A 19,677-nucleotide genomic window follows, 5' to 3' on the forward strand; every position below is an offset into this window, starting at 1 on the left:
CCCAGGCCGCACACCCAGGCCGCACACCCAGGCCGCACACCCAGGCCGTACACCCAGGACGCACACCCAGGCCGCACACCCAGGCGACCCCAGACCGCTCACCCAGGCCGTACACCCAGGCCGTACACCCAGGCCGCACACCCAGGCCGCACAACCAGGCCGCACACCCAGGCCGCACACCCAGGCCGCACACCCAGGCCGAACACACAGGCCGTACACCCAGGCTGTATACCCAGGCCGCACACCCAGGCCGCACACCCAGGACGCACACCCAGGCCATACACCCAGGCCGCACACCCAGGCCGCACACCCAGGCCGCACACCCAGGCGCAGATAAATACTATAAGCAAACTCGTTTGAGGTATTTTTGGCCAAGATGCAGAAAAACATTACAGATCATATTTTGAGGTGCCAAACCTGTAACACACACAAGGGAAGTCCCACTACCCCGCAGACTGTGTTAAGATATCCTTTACCTTCATACCCATGGGAAAGAGTTCATATGGACATATTAGGAGGTTTCCCTAGGTTCATGGCAGGCTACAGATACATTTTAGTAATTACTGATGCCTTTACGAGATATTGTGAATTAGTCCCCGTTCAAAATAAAGACGGAGCCACGGTCGCTAAGACGTTCAAGCAACATGTCTTAGACAGACATAATGCGCCGAAGATTTTAGTTACAGATAAAGGGAATTTCATAACTCATTATTAGAAGAACTTTGTAAATTGTATAAATAAGTAAATGTATTATAATGGCACATCATCCAGCATCGAATGGCCTCGGTTTTGATAAAGTGTTGCCGTATGACATAATAGCCTCCCCTCCTTCATGTCCAGCGGTTCAGAAATCAATTGTAACGGAAAAATATCGCACGACTCAATTGATTCATCAAAGGATCAAGGAAAATCTAGGTGAAGCCACTACAACCTTCACGAACCAGGCTAATAAATCCGCGAAACCATCAAAGGTACGTGGCTCCCGGACTCTTGGTAATGGTGCAGGAATTTAACTATAGAAGTGAGATTCCTAAACTTGACCCAAAATGTTCTGGTCCCTATAAAGTCTTAGCTCATTTAAAGGGACATAAGTTTAGGGTTCGACATCTAAATACAAGTGACATTCGTGAAGAACATGAGGACCACTTGAAAGTTGTACAGTATTGTGAACATGATCATCCCGTTACCACAACAGACAGTACTTCTCAAACCCCAAACAATGTCACCCAACCACCTTCTACCACTGTTCAGTCTGTCCCCACACCACCACCCTCACATCACCACCACCCTCATACACGCATCAGTATTCATTAAGACCTCGCCTTTAAGAAGTTGTTTAGTTGATCATTTTACAGGTTCTTCCTTCTCATGTCCTTATGGTGTCTTCCTGTATATGACACAATGGCAGTACCAGGCGCCCTTCTCACGACCCCCCGCGGGGTCCACCTCGTGGGGGACACAGTCTCAGTTAAGTTGGGCCTGGAGGGTCTACCCTACACTTACGATAATTTAGTAAAACTAATGGAGGCCGTACCTGGCTTACGCTCTACCCTACTCAAGTTTTACAGCAGTGCATCCATCAGAAACTCTAGTGTTGCTCCTCCTCCAACTTTGTTAAACCAGTGGACCTGGAAATTGAATAGTACCTGTGTGATTCTGTATGACATAATACAAGACACCGAATCTCCAGTAAATACTAATGCCAGGATGAACACGAAAAAGCAAAGGAGAAGCAAGAGAGGTCTGCTTAATTTTGGAGGTTCCCTCCAATCATATTTGTTTGGTATTGCTACTCAGGAAGAACTTAATTCAGTTAGGAATCAGGTTAGATCCTTACAATTTCAACAACTTCTTAACAACAGGTATATTAAGGCTAAAGCTAAGATCTTAAAACAATATTCTAGATATTTGAATGACATAATGTTAACTGTTAATAACTTGACACAACATGTAGGATTACTGTCAAAGTCTCTTAATCCCATATATGCTATAGTGACTATTTCCACATATGTTGATAGTTTATATGCCCAGATCACTTGTCATGCACATTATTTCACTGGCTTTTTGGAAGATGTTAATAATCTGGTAAACCAAGTTGTCACGCCATCATTTTTTCCCTTCTCGGACCTCACACGTATCATTAAACAAGCAATGACGTAATTCGGTTGCACCCCAGCTCTCCCTCTGCATCACGTGGCCAGTTATTACTCCTTACTAACGGTTGACGTGATCCTCGAAGCGGTCATTATCCACATACCATTCACTGACTCCAATACTTACAGCCTTGTGAACGTAATATCATTCTCTTTTAATTATACAAAAGAGTTGCAAAAGACCATCGTCCTTGCTGATAACATAAACTTTCTATTATAAAATATTTATTCCTCATTGATTGCACATCTCTCCTTGGATGATTTAGCATTGTGCCATAAACCATTGCTTGACAACTTGATTTGCCCCCACCCCCCAATACCTTGGTTTTCCATAATTTACAAACAAATTCATGTGAGTACCAACTACTTTTTGGGCATCAACAAAATGTTCTTCGTTCTTGTTCCTTTAAGGAAATTGTTGTTAATGAACCTTGGATTGAAAGTATGGACCAGTATCACGTACTGTTTTTCCCAGACCCGCAAAATGTTCTTATTCATTGCCCACCTAATCATCCCAAATCTTATTTATTTCTGGGACACGTTCAGTTAGGACAACAATATACTCTTATCAGTTCCAGTTTCAAATTGTTCGGCACTCATGATCATTATTTGGGACAAATTGATAGAACTATCCCGAGTTTAGGACGAATCCCCCAAAACATCAACTTATCAATCATCGATGAAGTAAAGATCCAACATCTTCCATCTATGGTTCAGAACGATCTGGATTCTACAATAGATGTTCTGGCTTTTGTACCTTTTAAGTACGCTTCTCATATATCTGGAATTTCAATTGTTTCATTGTCTATTGCACTTATATTTTTGTTCGTAATATTTATCTTATATTGTCGTCTACGAAATAGGGTATCTATCGTAGAATTCCCTACGCCCACACTGGACGTTCAAAAGGTAGTTGCAGCAGCACTTCCTTATATAAGGAGAAATCTAACTCCATAATAATATGTATTCAATAAATTGTTTGAATTTTTGATTTTTTTTTTTCATTTCATTTGCATACTGATTTTGTTTACACCATATATAATATCCATGTATATATCTTTATGATAATCTAATAATTGTAAAGTGTGTTATCCCTCTTCTCAAGCACACTAGTTGATATAGGAATAACTCTTGTAAATACCTACAATTTGCTTATTTCTGTACCCTTATATTCAGTATTATTTCATGTATAACCATAGCTTATCATGGCTCGCAGGAGCTTGAGCCAGGTTGTGGCCGAGCAAAATGTAAGACTCACGCACACTACCATTAATTTTTCATTAGCTTTTTGTTATCATCATTTTACTGTTCGTTACATAGAGTTAGATGCATGTTGCCACGGGCTCACTGTTCCCACGGGCTACTGTTAATCAGGATGTTTGAACACGTAAGAGCTGATCTGTTATTTGAACACGTTGTTGAATGGGTGATGACGGACTCCAATATAACCCCTGCCAGTGTGACCTGAGGGGACACACTGGCCAGCATCGTCACACTGTTCACTAGAGTGTGTCGTAGTGTGTCATAAGACTTTAGCCTAGAGTACTACAGATGTACGTACATATTTTTGTGATAAATCTACAAAGGCCGCCTGATCTTCATAGAGTATCACAGACGAAGAAGACCTGATTTCCGTCCTATGAACTCAACCGTACAGAAGGTGTTGTCATTTCATGTGTGGCGGGGTGGCGACGTCAATGAATAAAGGCGCAAATGTGAACTATGTACATGTATATATATGTATATACCTTTGTATGTATATATGTATACGTTGAAATGTATAAGTATGTATATATGCGTGTGTGGACGGATATATACATATATATATATTTATATATATATATATATATATATATATATATATATATATATATATATATATATATATATATATATATATATATATATATATATATATACATATATATATATATATATATATATATATATATATATATATATATATTTTTTTTTTTTTTTGCTTTTTTTGCTTTGTCGCTGTCTCCCGCGTTTGCGAGGTAGCGCAAGGAAACAGACGAAAGAAATGGCCCAACCCACCCCCATACACATGTATATACATACGTCCACACACGCAAATATACATACCTACACAGCTTTCCATGGTTTACCCCAGACGCTTCACATGCCCTGATTCAATCCATGACAGCACGTCAACCCCGGTATACCACATCGATCCAATTCACTCTATTCCTTGCCCTCCTTTCACCCTCCTGCATGTTCAGGCCCCGATCACACAAAATCTTTTTCACTCAATCTTTCCACCTCCAATTTGGTCTCCCACTTCTCCTCGTTCCCTCCACCTCCGACACATATATCCTCTTGGTCAATCTTTCCTCACTCATTCTCTCCATGTGCCCAAACCATTTCAAAACACCCTCTTCTGCTCTCTCAACCACGCTCTTTTTATTTCCACACATCTCTCTTACCCTTACGTTACTTACTCGATCAAACCACCTCACACCACACATTGTCCTCAAACATCTCATTTCCAGCACATCCATCCTCCTGCGCACAACTCTATCCATAGCCCACGCCTCGCAACCATACAACATTGTTGGAACCACTATTCCTTCAAACATACCCATTTTTGCTTTCCGAGATAATGTTCTCGACTTCCACACATTCTTCAAGGCTCCCAGAATTTTCGCCCCCTCCCCCACCCTATGATCCACTTCCGCTTCTATGGTTCCATCCGCTGCCAGATCCACTCCCAGATATCTAAAACACTTTACTTCCTCCAGTTTTTCTCCATTCAAACTTACCTCCCAATTGACTTGACCCTCAACCCTACTGTACCTAATAACCTTGCTCTTATTCACATTTACTCTTAACTTTCTTCTTTCACACACTTTACCAAACTCAGTCACCAGCTTCTGCAGTTTCTCACATGAATCAGCCACCAGCGCTGTATCATCAGCGAACAACGACTGACTCACTTCCCAAGCTCTCTCATCCACAACAGACTTCATACTTGCCCCTCTTTCCAAAACTCTTGCATTCAACTCCCTAACAACCCCATCCATAAACAAATTAAACAACCATGGAGACATCACACACCCCTGCCGCAAACCTACATTCACTGAGAACCAATCACTTTCCTCTCTTCCTACACGCACACATGCCTTACATCCTCGATAAAAACTTTTCACTGCTTCTAACAACTTGCCTCCCACACCATATATTCTTAATACCTTCCACAGAGCATCTCTATCAACTCTATCATATACCTTCTCCAGATCCATAAATGCTACATACAAATCCATTTGCTTTTCTAAGTACAAAGGCAAAGGGGATAAGAGTGAGTGCTCAAATTACAGAGGTATAAGTTTGTTGAGTATTCCTGGTAAATTATATCCGAGGGTATTGATTGAGAGGGTGAAGGCATGTACAGAGCATCAGATTGGGGAAGAGCAGTGTGGTTTCAGAAGTGGTGGAGGATGTGTGGATCAGGTGTTTGCTTTGAAGAATGTATGTGAGATATATATATATATATATATATATATATATATATATATATATATATATATATATATATATATATATATATATATATATATATATATATATATATATATATATATATATATATATATATATATATATATATATATATGCGTGCATAGTGCCATTGTACAAAGGCAAAGGGGATAAGAGTGAGTGCTCAAATTACAGAGGTATAAGTTTGTTGAGTATTCCTGGTAAATTATATGGGAGGGTATTGATTGAGAGGGTGAAGGCATGTACAGAGCATCAGATTGGGGAAGAGCAGTGTGGTTTCAGAAGTGGTAGAGGATGTGTGGATCATGTACAGAGCATCAGATTGGGGAAGAGCAGTGTGGTTTCAGAAGTGGTGGAGGATGTGTGGATCAGGTGTTTGCTTTGAAGAATGTATGTGAGATATATATATATATATATATATATATATATATATATATATATATATATATATATATATATATATATATATATATATATATATATATATATATATATATATATATATATATATATATATATATATATATTTATATGTATATATATATTTATTTTTTTTTTTTTTCATACTATTCGCCATTTCCCGCGATAGCGAGGTAGCGTTAAGAACAGTGGACTGGGCCTTTGAGGGAATATCCTCACCTGGCCCCCTTCTCTGTTCCTTCTTTTGGAAAATTAAAAAAAAACGAGAGGGGAGGATTTCCAGCCCCCCGCTCCCTTCCCTTTTAGTCGGCTTCTACGACACGCAGGTAATACGTGGGAAGTATTCTTTCTCCCCTATCCCCAGGGATAATATATATATATATATATATATATATATATATATATATATATATATATATATATATATATATATATATATATATATATATATTATCCCTGGGGATAGGGGAGAAAGAATGCTTCCCACGTATTCCCTGCGTGTCGTAGAAGGCGACTAAAAGGGGAGGGAGCGGGGGGCTGGAAATCCTCCCCTCTCAATTTTTTTTTAATTTTCCAAAAGAAGGAACAGAGAAGGGGGCCAGGTGAGGATATTCCCTCAGTGGCCCAGTTCTCTGTTCTTAACGCTACCTCGCTAACGTGGGAAATGGCGAATAGTTTGAAAGAAAAAAAAACAAAACATATATATATATATATATATAAATATATATATGTATATATATATATATATATATACATATATATATATATATATATTTTTTTTTTTTTTTTTTTTTTTTTTTTTATACTTTGTCGCTGTCTCCCGCGTTTGCGAGGTAGCGCAAGGAAACAGACGAAAGAAATGGCCCAACCCCCCCCCCCCCATACACATGTACATACACACGTCCACACACGCAAATATACATACCTACACAGCTTTCCATGGTTTACCCCAGACGCTTCACATGCCTTGATTCAATCCACTGACAGCACGTCAACCCCTGTATACCACATGACTCCAATTCACTCTATTCCTTGCCCTCCTTTCACCCTCCTGCATGTTCAGGCCCCGATCACACAAAATCTTTTTCACTCCATCTTTCCACCTCCAATTTGGTCTCCCTCTTCTCCTCGTTCCCTCCACCTCCGACACATATATCCTCTTGGTCAATCTCTCCTCACTCATTCTCTCCATGTGCCCAAACCATTTCAAAACACCCTCTTCTGCTCTCTCAACCACGCTCTTTTTATTTCCACACATCTCTCTTACCCTTACGTTACTTACTCGATCAAACCACCTCACACCACACATTGTCCTCAAACATCTCATTTCCAGCACATCCATCCTCCTGCGCACATCTCTATCCATAGCCCACGCCTCGCAACCATACAACATTGTTGGAACCACTATTCCCTCAAACATACCCATTTTTGCTTTCCGAGATAATGTTCTCGACTTCCACACATTTTTCAAGGCTCCCAAAATTTTCGCCCCCTCCCCCACCCTATGATCCACTTCCGCTTCCATGGTTCCATCCGCTGACAGATCCACTCCTAGATATCTAAAACACTTCACTTCCTCCAGTTTTTCTCCATTCAAACTCACCTCCCAATTGACTTGACCCTCACCCCTACTGTACCTAATAACCTTGCTCTTATTCACATTTACTCTCAACTTTCTTCTTCCACACACTTTACCAAACTCAGTCACCAGCTTCTGCAGTTTCTCACATGAATCAGCCACCAGCGCTGTATCATCAGCGAACAACAACTGACTCACTTCCCAAGCTCTCTCATCCCCAACAGACTTCATACTTGCCCCTCTTTCCAGGACTCTTGCATTTACCTCCCTTACAACCCCATCCATAAACAAATTAAACAACCATGGAGACATCACACACCCCTGCCGCAAACCTACATTCACTGAGAACCAATCACTTTCCTCTCTTCCTACACGTACACATGCCTTACATCCTCGATAAAAACTTTTCACTGCTTCTAACAACTTGCCTCCCACACCATATATTCTTAATACCTTCCACAGAGCATCTCTATCAACTCTATCATATGCCTTCTCCAGATCCATAAATGCTACATACAAATCCATTTGCTTTTCTAAGTATTTCTCACATACATTCTTCAAAGCAAACACCTGATCCACACATCCTCTACCACTTCTGAAACCGCACTGCTCTTCCCCAATCTGATGCTCTGTACATGCCTTCACCCTCTCAATCAATACCCTCCCATATAATATATATATATATATATATATATATATATATATATATATATATATATATATATATATATATAATATATATATATATATATATATATATATATATATATATATATATATATATAATATATATATATATATATATATATATATATATATATATATATATATATATATATATATATATATATATATATATATATATATATATATACCGATATACATCGAAGAGACAAAGCTAGGACGCCATTTGGGAAACATGTGATTGTTTTGGACAATCACATGTTTACCAAATGGCGTCCTAGCTTCCTCTCTTCGATGTATATCAACTGACTGTTATATTTCTCTCTTGTGTCTCCCCTGATGATGTGATTATTACACGAAAGTGCACTTGGGAACTTTTCGTGTTTCGTTTTTCCCCGTGGACTCATAGGAATATCTTGATCGCGCGCAAAATTGTAATCCTTTCCAATACATATATATATATATATATATATATATATATATATATATATATATATATATATATATATATATTCATGTGAGAATATGTGGCTGATTCATGTGAGAAACTGCAGAAGCTGGTGACTGAGTTTGGTAAAGTGTGTGTGGAAGAAGAAAGTTAAGAGTAAATGTGAATAAGAGCAAGGTTATGAGGTACAGTAGGGTTGAGGGTCAAGTCAATTGGGAGGTGAGTTTGAATGGAGAAAAACTGGAGGAAGTGAAGTGTTTTAGATATCTGGGAGTGGATCTGGCAGCGGATGGAACCATGGAAGCGGAAGTGGATCATAGGGTGGGGGAGGGGGCGAAAATTCTGGGGGCCTTGAAGAATGTGTGGAACTCGAGAACATTATCTCGGAAAGCAAAAATGGGTATGTTTGAAGGAATAGTGGTTCCAACAATGTTGTATGGTTGCGAGGCGTGGGCTATGGATAGAGTTGTGCGCAGGAGGATGGATGTGCTGGAAATGAGATGTTTGAGGACAATGTGTGGTGTGAGGTGGTTTGATCGAGTGAGTAACGTAAGTGTAAGAGAGATGTGTGGAAATAAAAAGAGCGTGGTTGAGAGAGCAGAAGAGGGTGTTTTGAAGTGGTTTGGGCACATGGAGAGGATGAGTGAGGAAAGATTGACCAAGAGGATATATGTGTCGGAGGTGGAGGGAGCAAGGAGAAGAAGGAGACCAAATTGGAGGTGGAAAGATGGAGTGAAAAAGATTTTGTGTGATCGGGGCCTGAACATGCAGGAGGGTGAAAGGAGGGCAAGGAATAGAGTGAATTGGAGCGATGTGGTATACCGGGGTTGACGTGCTGTCAGTGGATTGAATCAAGGCATGTGAAGCGTCTGGGATAAACCATGGAAAGCTGTGTAGGTATGTATATTTGCGTGTGTGGACGTATGTATATACATGTGTATGGGGGGGGGTTGGGCCATTTCTTTCGTCTGTTTCCTTGCGCTACCTCGCAAACGCGGGAGACAGCGACAAAGAATAAAAAAAAAAATAAAAGATAGATAGATAGATAGATAGATAGATAGATAGATAGATAGATAAATTTAGATATATACAAATATATATATGTATAGGGAAGCATTGATGGCTTGCGCTAAAGATGCTTGTGGCATGAGAAGCGTGGGAGGTGGGCAGACTAAAAAGGGTAGTGAGTGGTGGGATGAAGAGGTAAGTGTATTAGTGAAAGAAAAGAGAGAGACATTTGGATGATTCTTGCAAGGATATAATGCAAATGACTGGGAGATGTATAAAAGAAAGAGGCCGGAGGTCAAGAGAAAGGTGGAAGAAGTGAAAAATAGGGCAAATAAGAGATGGGGTGAGAGAGTATCATCAAATTTAGGGAGGATAGAAAATGTTTTGGAAGGAGGTAAATAAGGTGCGTAAGACAAGAGAACAAATGTGAACATCAATGAAGGGAGCTAATGGAAAGGTGATAACAAGTAGTGGTGATGTGAGAAAGAGATGGAGTGAGTATTTTGAAGTATTTTGAATGTGTTTGATGATAGAGTGGCAGATATGGGGTGTTTTGGTCGAGGTGGTGTGCAAAGTGAGAGGGTTAGGGAAAATGATTTGGTAAACAGAGGAGAGGTGGTAAAAGCTTTGCGGCAGAAGAAGGCCAGCAAGGCAACGGGTTTGGATGGTATTCTAGTGGAATCTCTTAAAAAAGGGGGTGACTGTATTGTTGACTGGTTGGTAAGGTTGTCTAATGTATCTGTGACTCATGGTGAAGTGTCTGAGGATTGGCGGAATGCTTGCATAGTGCCATTGTACAAAGGCAATGGGATAAAAGTGAGAGCTCAAATTACAGAGGTATAAGTTTGTTGAGTATTCCTGGGAAATTATATGGGAGGGTATTGATTGAGAGGGTGAAGGCAAGTACAGAGCATCAGATAGGTGAACAGCATTGTGGTGTCAGGAGTGGTAGAGGATGTGTGGATCAGGTGTTTGCTTTGAAAAATGTATGTAAGAAATACTTAGAAAAGCAAATGGATTTGTATGTAGCATTTACGGATCTGGAAAAGGCATATGATAGAGTTGATAGAGATGCTTTGTGGAACGTATTAAGAATATATGGTGTGGGAGGTAAGTTGTTAGAAGCAGTGAAAAGTTTTAATCGAGGATGTAAGGCATGTGTACGTATAGGAAGAGAGGAAAGTGATTGGTTCTCAGTGAATGGTGGTATGCGGCAGGGGTGTGTGATGTCTCCATGATTGTTTAATTTGTTCATGGATGGGGCTGTTACGGAGGTGAATGCAAGAGTTTTGGAAAGAGGGGCAAGTATGAAGTCTGTTGTGGATGATAGAGCTTGGGAAGGGAGTCTGTTGTTGTTCGCTGATGACACAACACTGGTGGGTGATTTGGCTGAGAAATTGCAGAATCTGGTGACTGAGTTTGGTAAAGCGTGTGAAAGAAGAAAGCTGAAAGTAAATGTGAATAAGAGCAAGGTTACTAGGTACAGTAGGGTTCAGGGACAAGTCAATTGGGAGGGAAGTTTGAATGGAGAAAAACTGGAGGAAGTGAAGTGTTTTAGATATTTGAGAGTGGATTTGGCAGCGGATGGAGCCATGGAATCGGAAGTGAGTCACAGGGTGGGGGAGGGAGCGAAAGTTCTGGGAGCGTTGAAAAATGTGTGGAAATCGAGAACGTTATCGTGGAAAGCAAAAATGAGTATGTTTGAAGGAATAGTGGTTCCAAGAACGTTATATGGTTGCGAGGCGTGGGCTATAGATAGAGTTGTGTGGAGGAGGGTGGATGTGCTGGAAATGAGATGTTTGAGGACAATGTGTGGTGTGAGGTGGTTTGATCGAGTAAGTAACGTAAGGGTAAGAGAGATGTGTGGAAATAAAAAGAGCGTGGTTGAGAGAGCAGAAGAGGGTGTTTTGAATTGGTTTGGTCACATAAAGAGAATGAGTGAGGAAAGATTGACTAAGAGGATATATGCGTCAGAGGTGGAGGGAACGAGAAGTGGGAGACCGAATTGGAGGTGGAAAGATGGAGTGAAAAAGATTTTGAGTGATCGGGGCCTGAACATGGTGGAGGATGAAAGGTGTGCAAGGAATAGTATGAATTGGAACGATGTGGTATACCGGGGTCGACGTGGCCAGAGAGCGTTATTGGATTACGTGTTAATTGACAGGCGCGCGAAAGAGAGACTTTTGGATGTTAATGTGCTGAGAGGTGCAAATGGAGGGATGTCTGATCATTATCTTGTGGAGGCTAAGGTGAAGATTAGTATGGGTTTTCAGAAAAGAGGAGTGAATGTTGGGGTGAAGAAGGTGGTGAGAGTAAGTGAGCTTGGGAAGGAGACCTGTGTGGGGAAGTACCAGGAGAGACTGTGTACAGAATGGAAAAAGGTGACAACAATGGAAGTAAGGGGAGTGGGGGAGGAATGGGATGTATTTAGGGAATCAGTGATGGATTGCGCAAAAGATGCTTGTGGCATGAGAAGAGTGGGAGGTGGGCTGTTTAGAAAGGGTAGTGAGTGGTGGGATGAAGAAGTAAGAGTATTAGTGAAAGAGAAGAGAGAGGCATTTGGACGATTTTTGCAGGGAAAAAATGCAATTGAGTGGGAGAAGTATAAAAGAAAGAGACAGGAGGTCAAGAGAAAGGTGCAAGAGGTGAAAAAAAGGGCAAATGAGAGTTGGGGTGAGAGACTATCAGTAAATTTTAGGGAGAATAAAAAGATGTTCTGGAAGGAGGTAAATAGGGTGCGTAAGACAAGGGAGCAAATGGGAACTTCAGTGAAGGGCGCAAATGGGGAGGTGATAACAAGTAGCGGTGATATATATATATATATATATATATATATGTATATATATATATATATATATATATATATATATATATATATATATATATATATATATATATATATATATATATATATATATATATATATATATATATATATATATATAACAGTTAGTTGATATATAACGAATAAACGTAGCTAGGACGCCATTTGGCAAACATGCGATTGTCCAAGACAGACAACTAGTGTATCATAGACTTATTATATGGACAAGAAGACGGATTGTTTACAAATCTTATCAACAATAAAGTTATCCAATATGTATAGACATTTATCAATATCAAAGTCATAATTCTTTGTGTATTTAATAATTGAAGATTCAATGGTATTTCTCGTGGTACTGGAGTTAGAGTTAATAGCTGATATGGCATTACCCCAGTCAATACAATGGTCATAGTTTTTAACTTGATTAAACAAGTTTCGATTCCTTTCCTTTTCTTATACTATATTTATGTTCCTTAAGTCTAACAGAAAGATCCTTACCAGTCTGCCCAACATAAAACTTAACACAATTTTTACATGGTACTTTATAGATGTAATGGTAATGTTATTGTTATTGTAATGTTATTGTAATGGCATCCCTTTAAGCTTGATATTTTTACTTCCTGTAACTAGTTCTAACAATTAAAACAATATTCAGCATTGCGATTTAGGTGAATGACTTTAGGATGCATTTGGATCTGTCAAAAATTGTATTTAGCAAATACTTCAACTTTCAACTGACCCATTCTATATTTTTATTCATTTCATCTCAGTTTTATCAACTTTCTGTTACTGTTTAATATCAACAGTAGCCCGTCTACGTAGTTGGGGCTCTGAAGCAAAGGAAACTTTTTCTAGCCTAGGTTAGGGTAGCATCTAAACCAAACCTAAATGACCTTACCTTAGAAATATGTTCAGACAGTACCTTCTGAAAATATTTCTTAAGGTAAGGTCGTGGGGATTAGTTTAGGTGCTAACTAAACCTTGGCTAGAAAAAGTTTGCTTTAAAGCCACAACTAGTTGAAAGGCCTACTTTAAGTGGTGATATTGAAATTCATTTGCTCCAGTGTGCCCCTCCGTCCGTTTGTTTTATGTCCATCTAAAGATGCATTCGTTCAATTTTTGATGTAGATTGATTTCCTATCTTGGTTTCGTCTACGGAATTCTACATCTTCAGTTCAGCACAACATTGTCGTAATGAAGGGAAAGTCACCACATTTACAAGCCGAGTGCACGTAGCTTATCCCACCTCGTTAGAGAGAAAACTTACCAGTATTTGAATTAATGAACGGGAACAGAGAAGACAAAATTATCTTACACATTTATTATACAACAATATATGATTTATATTATATACATTACCACATTTCCTGCACTTTCCATCACAAATTTGCTGAGGTCATAACCTTGTAGTTACCATTACCTTACAACCTTAAGGATGGTGGTCTACAACACCTCTGGATTGATGGAGAAAACGAAGAGTTTCGTTTTACTATTAAGACCACAGAAATGCGGTAATTCCACTTCACTACCACTAACTACTAGTTATTTTACTTGTTGATTTTGACGGCTAAGATTTTCATCCTCTGAGCGAAGCCATACAATAATCGTCCTTATCTACTCTGAGCATTGGATATCCTCCTGATGATCAAGATTGCTGTTTTGGTTGTCCGTTTCCCTTGTTACTGCTACGCCTCACTGCACACCTTACATGAGTGCCTTCCACAGTATTAGGGACACCTGCTGGGCCTCACTGTAGCTACTTCTGGGACGGTTGCCAATCTTCCTCGTATTCCCTCATGACCACAGCGCCAAACCGACTCCCGCCATCAGGCCGAAACGCACAAACATTTCTGACAAAATTGAGGCAACCACTTTCGCGTCAGTTTTGACACCAAGTGAATTTATACGACAATTACGCTCAAGCTGCTTGGTTTTTCGTTCATGGATTGAACAGAAGCAACCAACGATGGTTGCTACTGCCCAATCCATGAAAACCCCCCCACCACGGAAAGGTAACCAAGCTTCGGGGGGGATGGGTGTTTACCCTGACGCCAACGGAGAAACTCAATACAATATTTTTATTATAACTTTCCTTAATCTTGAAAAATGAATCAATCAGAGGGAACAATAGCCCCAGTCATATGGAGATCGGCTAACCAAATGTATATAGTTGTCAGTCCTCCTCAAACTTGTATATTTTCGATCATTAGAGCATCCATCTATTCATCTCATATAAGTGTTGCTAGGACAGTTGTCTATTAGTGCAGAGATCTTTTCCTCGGTAAAGAAAGTGTAGCCGGACTCCGCCCTCATGAGGTTACTGCACGACACCAAAGATCACCCTTTGGTAGACTGTGCTATATGCAGCACAGCTCCGTCAAAGATCTCACTCCATAAGTGAACTTATATAGATTCCTTTTTTAACATTTTGTCTTGTCTATAAGGAACTCATCAGTTCTTCTCCAGTGAAAGCAAAAAATCATCGAGAAATTCATTTGCTTCCTCAATATCAGGATCTTGTGGCTCTGTGTGGGGGACGGGGCAGGTAGTCTCTGTGACTGGCTGTGTCTGGAGAGCGGTGCTGGTGGTCTCTGTGACTGGCTGTGTCTGGAGAGCGGGGCTGGTTGTCTCTGTGACTGGCTGTGTCTGGAGAGCGGTGCTTGTGGTCTCTGTGACTGGCTGTGTCTGGGAAGCGGTGCTGGTGGTCTCTGTGACTGGCTGTGTCTGGGGAGCGGGGCTGGTGGTCTCTGTGACTGGCTGTGTCTGGAGATCAGGGGAAGTCTTGGGTATAAATTTCAATATACTGTGAGCGATATCGTCTCTCAACCGATTCCTCTCGATCTTCTCTTGCACGGCCTTCATGATACGTTTGGGCGGCTTTCTCCATTTTCTTTGCATTTCAGTTGGTGATCCTGCGCCATCGAGCCACATGATACCAGAATAGTATCGTTCCTGTTTCCCAACGGGTCCAATCTTGGTGTCACACATGATGCCGAGTGAACCCAAATGGCGGCCGATGTTTACGTTGGAAGCCACGGGCTCGTTATGTATCTTGCAGTAACTTTCATACCGTTGCTGCAGCTCTTTCCTGCTGATAAGGTACCGCTTCATAGTAATAGTCTTTCCCTTCATTTGAACGAAGGTATTCATGAAACTAACAAAGGAAGCCTTTCCTTTGTAATCCCGTTTGTAGTAACAGAAAGCCATTGAAGACGTGGATTGGGTCAGGCGAAGTTACACAGACTAACAAGACAGTCCTATAAATCAATGGTCCTGTATCAGCACTGAACTCGAAATACGTCAGAACGACAATTTCAACCCAGGGCTGGAGGGCCAGTTGATGATATTCTCACGTCTTGCTCAACCAAGTAACCTCGGTTAGACCTTGTTTATATTTAAATATAGTAAAGTTAATATAGTGAAGCTTGATGATTCTATTTATATGTAAGTTGCAATGTAGTTTGTATATATATATATATATATATATATATATATATATATATATATATATATATATATATATATATATATATATATATATATATATATATATATATGTATTTTTCAATAATGGATGGAACTCGGCTCCTAAGGTGATTTTGTTGTTGGAGTGGGACCTCCAGCCATTCTGTCCACATTTTCCCTTTCTGGACATGTGGTGGTGCATTGGGTAGTGTGGCAACCTTCGTCTTCATTTTTTTGAGTGCAGGCTTGCAAACCTCGTGGAGTAGTTGTGGGGTTTGCTTCTTTACTGCACCCGATATAGCCATGTGGGCGTAGCTATCTACCCGGGCTGGTGGGTCAGCCAGCATAGCTACACGCTCACTCGGTACCTGGGCTGGTGGACGAGCAGCCTTCCTTTCTTCCATGGCTTCAGTCTGCCTAACGACCTGGGGTTGTGGAGCAGCCATCCTTACTACCACCCAGGTTGGTTGATCAGCCTTCTTTCGTTTCTTTGCTACACCCTTCTGGTTGGGCTGGTTGGGCAACCTTCTTTTTCCTCTTCTTCGATACAACCTGCCAACCGAATTCGTCTGCTGGTGGGTCCGTTTCTTTCATGGATACAACCTCTGTAGCCACTTGGGCTGGCCGGTCAACCTTCGGTTGTAGGTAAAAGTATATATATATAGAATAATGTGGTTATCATCAGCAGCCAGAGGCCATTCCTCCCTCCTTGCCTGCAGAGTGCTTGATTTTCTGGAAAGTTCTACGAAATTCTGGTAAGATAAATACTATTGAGAGGACGTTGTTAGGGGACAGTCAGGTTCAGTTTAGAGTTTGTTGTGGGATGGTTCTTTTACTGTGTCGTATCAGCCAGATGGGTATTTCTTTTCACAGTTTTCGTTAAAGTTTCTGTTTTCTAGAGGCATAATCTAGAACACTATTTTCCATATGTTTATCATTTTTGTCGTTATATTTTCATTATCATCATTAGTTATGTTATTGTTGACTTTCAGATATTTGATGTTATGTTTGTGATTCCCGTGGAAGCGTCTGACATCTTGCTAGAAGACTTTCTGGTCACAATATTTCTGCACTGGGGAGTTGATCGTATTCTTTTATTGCAGGTTTTGTTATTATCTTGCTTTACATTAAGGTCTACTGGAGGTTTTCCCAATGCTGGTCGAACCTATATCCAGCAACAGGAGATGGAGTAAGATACAGTATTGATGAAACTTATCTATCAGTATACCTATCTAAATATCGCTCTATCAATCTATCAATCTAACTATCTATCTATCTATATATCTATCTATCTTTATCTGAAAGTCTACAATAATAGAATCATTGATATATGAAGTATAACAATGTCCTCTCAATGGCAATTATCTCACCAGAATCTTCTAGAACCTTCCAGAAAACTATGAACTCTGCATGCAAGGAGGGAGGAATGGTCTCTGGCTATTGATAAAATCATATTATTCCATATATATGTTTACATATAAAAATTTACGTATATACATGAATGTATATATAACATATAGAATAATGCTGTTATCATCAGTATCGAAGAAAACTGAAAAGATGAGTTCCCACCGAGATTCGAACTCGGATTGCTGGATCCAAAGTCCAGAGTGCTAACCCTTACACCATGGGACCTGATAAGAAAAGATGTGATTTCATCTAAATGTTTTACATATAATCAACCAGAGGCCATTCCTCCTTCCCTGCCTGCAGGGTTCAAGGTTTTCTAGAAGGTTCTCGAAGATTCTGGTAAGATCATTACCTTTGAGAGGTCGTCGTTAGGTAACAGTCAGGTTCACTCTATGGTTGGTGTTTGTAGTTGGTTGTCCGAGGATGTTGTTATACTTGATCAATTTTGTAATTGTTGACTTTCAGGTAGGAAGTACTCATTTACGATGCATCCTTATACTCACAACAACCTTATGAGTCACTTCAAGATTTATCTTCACTACAACTTTATCTTCACTAAACCATTAAGGTTGAAGTCAATGGTCACATTCACTACAATCTCAACACGACTGGTCTTATACCTAACCCATATTATCACTACATCCATGTACATGTATTTCTTGCAGAATAACGCTGATATCAATGATTTCTGTGAAAATAGACATATACAGCCTTACGTATCTATCGATCTATCTAATATCTGTTTTTTACCTATCTATCTATCGATCTATCTATCTCTCTATCTTTCTAAATCAGAAAGTCAACAACAATATCATTAATGATACGTATAACTACGTCCTCTCAATGGCAGTTCCTACCCAGAATCTTCGAGAACCTTCTAGAAAACCTTGAACCCTGCAGGCAGGGAGGGAGGAATGGCCTCTGGTTGATTATATGTAAAACATTTAGATGAAATCACATCTGTTCTTACCAGGTCCCATGGTGTAAGGGTTAGCACTCTGGACTTTGGATCCAGCAATCCGAGTTCGAATCTCGGTGGGACCTCACCTTTTCAGTTTTCTTAGAAACTGATGATGGAACTGAGCCATATAGTTGACCTTCGATGGACATATATTTCTTACGGCCCACCATTTTATTTAAGTATGAAGATCTCACGGCAGAGAGGAAACGTGTGATATTCAAAATCAAAAGCCGCAATTGCCCTCATGGTAATGGTCGACATGTTTGCAGACAGATGACACAGACATGTGAGAAGTTAGACAAATATGGACGTTCCTGGTTGCTGTATAGCCTAGGTTTCTTATCACTTGTAATGAAGGAGAAATGTTGCACATTATTCCACACCTTTTTATTTAGGCTAGGTTAGGCTAGGATGAATAGGGTCCATAACGTAACAGAGCTGGGAAATGCATCATATCGGATCTGTATTTGTGCAAAGTGGCGCAAGTTTGTGGAAGTGATTAACGCAATGGCGGAGAGAATCCACCTCCACCAGAAATAATGTCTCAGATCATACAATATCTGCTGTTGGACGAGCAGGGGACATTAGACCAATATATTCCTGTAGTTTACTGCTCTTCCCAAACACACAGCAAGACATTCGTAAAAGCGTTAAACTGAACTTTTCCATCGGTTTTCATATCCTTAATTACTTAAACCAGTTCCAAGAGATGGAAAAAATCATTTGAAAAATCAGAAATTATTTGCCTACAAAAAGCATTTTGATCGATCGTACCAAATATTCAATTATTTCTGTACCCGACAAAATATTCAGTCACTCCTATATCCGACATTTTTCCTGCTGGCTGGTGCCGTTAAAGTCATATGGTAATTTACCGCAATTAGATTATAGATATATTCATCTATATGGAATGGCTCAGCGTGAAGAAACATATATATTTTCACTAAATCCTCCTCTTCACTACACTCCCATCTTCACTACATAGTTCTAACAGAACATCTTGACTACACCATTGTATGACCACATTATCATATCATTGTGTTCTTATCTTCACCACAGTCTCGGCAAAATTGTTTTCTTTACACATCAGGGTAGATGGCCATCTTCATGATGACAGAGAACACACATAACATATTAAACCACTTATCTTTAGTCACTTTAATCTAATTTCTGCTGACAAAAACGAATTATAATGACAATCCTTGT

General features: G+C 39.9%; 1 non-coding gene across 1 annotated transcript; it reads left to right on the forward strand.

The window, feature by feature from the left end:
- Window positions 1–18,482: 18,482 nt before the first annotated feature.
- TRNAQ-UUG (transfer RNA glutamine (anticodon UUG)) lies at window positions 18,483–18,554 on the forward strand. The gene has a single exon. It is a non-coding gene; the product is annotated as a tRNA-Gln (tRNA).
- Window positions 18,555–19,677: the final 1,123 nt, after the last annotated feature.

This window comes from Panulirus ornatus, chromosome 43 (genome assembly GCF_036320965.1).
Source record: "Panulirus ornatus isolate Po-2019 chromosome 43, ASM3632096v1, whole genome shotgun sequence".
Lineage (NCBI taxonomy): Eukaryota > Metazoa > Arthropoda > Malacostraca > Decapoda > Palinuridae > Panulirus > Panulirus ornatus.